This window comes from Nanorana parkeri, unplaced genomic scaffold (genome assembly GCF_000935625.1).
Source record: "Nanorana parkeri isolate BGI_ZX_2015 unplaced genomic scaffold, ASM93562v1 scaffold171, whole genome shotgun sequence".
NCBI lineage: Eukaryota > Metazoa > Chordata > Amphibia > Anura > Dicroglossidae > Nanorana > Nanorana parkeri.
Genome location: NW_017306439.1, coordinates 1,910,543 through 1,915,202, shown reverse-complemented (window position 1 = coordinate 1,915,202; position 4,660 = coordinate 1,910,543).

Below are 4,660 nucleotides of genomic sequence, written 5' to 3'. Positions count from 1 at the left end.
AGGCATAAAATGTAATCGGAAGACATTTAAAAACGGAACTCCGTGATAAGTAAAGATCATCTGTATACAACAGTCACCTCAGAAGGAAACGTTCTGTAGTCTTCCGGGAGCTGTGAACAAAGTAAATGATAAGAGTGCAGCACAGGCAGAGAGCACAGGAAGTTATCAGCCCTCTGGCTTTCTGGGAGGATCAACAGCTGCCTATTTAACAGAGCAGATACACTATATTGCCAAAAGTATTGGGACGCCTTTACACGCACATGAACTTTAGTGGCCTCCCAGTCTTAGTCCGTAGGGTTCAGTATTGGGTTGGCTCCGCCCCTTTGCCGCTATAACAGCTTCAACTCTTCTGGGAAGGCGTCCACAAGGTTTAGGAGTGTGTCTATGGGAATGTTGGACCATTTGTGAGGTCAGGTACTGATGTTGGAGGAGATGGCCGGGCTCGCAGTCTCCGCTCTAATTCATCCCAAAGGTGTTCTATGGGGTTGAGGTCAGGACTCTGTGCGGCCAGTCACGTTCCTCCCCCCCGAACTCCCCCATCCATGTCTTTATGGACCTTGCTTTGTGCACTGGTGCGCAGTCATGATGGAACAGGAAGGGGCCATCCCCAAACTGTTCCCACAAAGTTGGGAGCATTAAATTGTCAAACATGTCTTGTTATGCTGATGCCTTAAGAGCTCCCTTCACTGGAACTAAGGGGCCGATGACTCCTGTGGCCATGGAGGTGATTGGAACGCCTGAATCCAATGATTTGGAGGGGCGTCCCTATACTTTTGGCAATATAGTATAAGGGAAGTTCATCGTTGGGTTGTACCTACACCATAAATGCAGCATGCTGGACTGTGTCACAGTTGCAGCAAACTCTCCTGGCCGTTAATCGGGAATGGGCGACGGTTTTATTTTTTCTTATTTGTTTTTATGTTTATATTTACATACATTGTAGTTCAATTTGGCACAGTGAACCTTACCAAAGGAAAGGACCTCATTGTTATACATATCCCAAGTGCAGCACGCTGCGTCGATGATCTCAGAGTCAGGCATTCGAATATTATGGTGCGTACATGGGAACTGGAGCGGAAAAAGCAAATGACCGCATTACAGAGACATGGGCATGGAATGCTACAGCGGCTTGCTTATGTTTGCATGTCAATGTAGTATATACATGGGATATATACAATTAAAATGATTCAACCCCCATTGCAGATCAGGTTTTTTTGGCAAAATTGACAGTTTGCAATGAACAAATCACACAAAAGCAATTGGAATAGGTCAACACAACGAATCCTTCAAGTGGTTTCCTCAAATTCAACTGAAAACACAACTTTTAAAGACTTCTGCAGTCTCAGAATTATCCAACCCCTTCATGTGAAGCATATTTAGTACATAGTAGGGCACCATTTTGCTGTTTTCACCTGCTGCAAACGAGATGCATAGCCAGACACCAGCTTCTGAGAGCATTCCTGAGGAATCTTAGCCCGTTCCTCATGAGCAATGGCCCCCCAGTTCCCAAATATTCTTGGGTTTGTGTGCTGCAACCTCCTTCTTCAAATATCACCAAAGATTTTCTATGGGGTTCAAGTTAGGTGACTGTGATGGCCGCTGTAGGATGTTCCAGGACTTTTTCTGTGACCGACCCCCTGAATACTGTAGAATCCCTCACAAGAGCACACATCTGTGGTTGAGGATGAGAAAACTCCTCGAGTGACTGCAGAAGACCGGCAGCAAGACTTGGTGGCACCAGTCAGGCAGTGAGGATTCAGTTTGCACAGTAAGGTGTAGAAGGTTTCCATGCCAGAACTCCGAGACGTACGCCACCACTGACCCAAGAGCACTAGAAAAGTCGGCTCCAATATACTCAAAATCATATAAATAAGCCAAAGAAGTTTTGGGATTCTGTTCAATGAAACAAAACTGGACCTTTTTCGGACCTATGGATCAGGAGGAAGAAAAATGATGCATATGAAAAGAACACTAACTCTACAGGTTAGCATGGTGGTTGCTCAGTGATCGGCTCTGGGGCTGCTTTACATCCTCTGGTACTGAAAACCTGCATTGTGTGGAAGGCAAGTTGGATTCATTGAAGTATCAGGAAATCCTAGGAGAGGAAGCTGAAGCTTGGGCGTCATTGGACCTCCCAACAGGACAATGATTCCCAGCAAACCGCAAATTCCACCAAAACTTGGTTGCAGAAGTCCTGGAAGATCCTTCAGTGGCCATCACAGTCACCTCACTTGAACCCCATAGAAAATCTCTGGTGGTATTTGAAGAAGACGGTTTCCGCGCACAAACCCAAGAACATTAGGGAACTGGAGGCCAATGCTCATGAGGAACAGGCTGAGATTCCTCAGGAACATTCTCAGAAGCTGGTGTCTGGCATCTCGTTTGTAGGAGGTCATAACAGCAAAGGTGCTCTACTAAGTACTAAAGATGCTCGCCATGAAGGGGTTGAATCATTTTGGTCATTAAAAGTTGCATTTACAATAGACTTTGGGAAACCACATGAAACATTCGTTGTGTTGACCTATTTTAATTGCTTTTATTTGATTTGTTGAATGGAAACAGCTGAAAGTCTGTAACTTTCGATCTGATTTGCAATTAGGGGGGTTGAATTATTTTGATTGCAGCTGTACATCTCACATCTACTAAGGAGATTCACGTTCTCTATCTTTCGCGGTGACCTCAGGAATTGGCGTTTATGTTTTTCAGTGGTTGAGGTCGTCACTACGTCTTCCTTTCTTTTTTGTTTACTCTTTTTGGAACCTTCTAATACCACAGAAGCAGAGCCAATACAACTCATACACAAATTACCATCATTACAGTAGATCGTTATAATAATTATTTGGGTGTGTTCGTCTCTTTTTCTGCTTTGATAAGTTCATCCCTTGATGTCAAGCCAACTGTTCTACTGCTTTGTTTCTTCAGTTTTACTAATTAGATATTAACATTGAAGGCAGTCCCAGCCCATGATGGCACAAACCGCATTTTTATGGGTAGAATTCATAAAACGAATTAATAAAGAATAACAACAACAAGGATTCATCTGAGTCCATGAATAAGCCTTGGCTAGATAGGTGTGGTAGCTGATTTGTTGAAGCAAAAAGCAACAAAGTTGCTTTTTGCTTCAAGACCCGGCTCACCATTGGTGTTGCAATTCATCCCAAAGGTGTTCAGTAGGGTTGAGGTCAGGACTCTCTACAGGACGTTGGGGTTCATCCACACCAAACAGGTCAAACTTTATGGAGGTGGCTTTGTACACAGGGGACAGTCATGGTGGAACAGAAAAGGGTCTTCACCAAACTGTTACCACAAGGTTGGAAGACCTCAATTGTCCATAATGTCTTTGCATGGTGTAGTATTAACAGAACCTTCACTTGAGACACCTGAACTCATTTGGAGGGGGGTCCACACGCTTTAGCTGTATTGCTACGTTTGATGGTCAGGTGTCCACAAACCTTTGATCATATAGTGTAACACTGAAGGGACATGCTAATGAGGTAGCAGTTGAGGCGGGGAGCCACATGGCCACCAGAGAAATGCCAGGTGGGATGCTGAAGATTCCAGCAATGGGGGGACCACTTTAAAAAAAAAACTATTGGATTTAACTAATAATGACCTAAAAGTCTTGGTTTTGGTTTGCTTGGATGTTCTCTAAGCCCAGGCAGAAATCAGGGTTTTGGTGCGTTTCCAAGACAATCGAACCCAGGGCCGCATGTGTCCTGGCAACCAATGATGCTGTACAACACCCAGGGCATCATTGGTTGGCTGGTGGCTGAGCCTCACAGCATCATTGGTTGACTGGTGGCTGAGCCACACAGTATCATTGGTTGACAGGTGGCTGAGCCACACAGCATCATTGGTTGACTGGTGGCTGAGCCACACAGTGTCATTGGTTGGCTGGTAGCTGAGCCTCACACCATCATTGGTTGACTGGTGGCTGAGCCACACAGTGTAATTGGTTGACTAATGGCTGAACCACACAGTGTCATTGGTTGACTGGTTGCTGAGCCTCACAGTGTCATTGGTTGACTGGTAGCTGAGCCACACGGCATCATTGGTTGACTGGTGGCTGAGCCTCGCATCATCATTGGTTGACTGGCGGCTGAGCCTCGCAACATCATTGGTTGACTGCTGGCTGAGCCACACGGGATCATTGGTTGACTGGTGGCTGAGCCACACGGCATCATTGGTTGACTGGTGGCAGAACCGCACAGCGTCTTTGGTTGGAGGTTCAGTGGGCAGGCAAAACTAGCCAAATCTTTCGGCCATCTGCTTGGGTTTGGGTCAAATCCATTGTCGATCCAACCCCAAAGCTCATCCTCAGAATGAACAGAGTTGGCGCTGGGAGGTATTCAGAGTTGCATACCGTTTTTTGGGGGACAGCGTCTCTTTAAGGCAAGCCGCCGCCTCTCGGCCTATTTTCATCGAGACTCTTTTATATGAATTGCTGTTATTTTAGTATCTTCTGTTTTATTAGCGTTCCCCGGCGCCGGTCTATAAAACCTCAATGGTTGCCATATTTAGCCAAAGGGTACACGTGGAGAGCTGTTCAAGAGGGCAGTCTGAGCCGTCTATGAATCGGCCTGTATTCAGCATATTAAAGTTGCTCCCCCCATTTTCCACCCTCCCCCTCTTCTCCACTCCCTGCTGCTCCCAGTGCCCC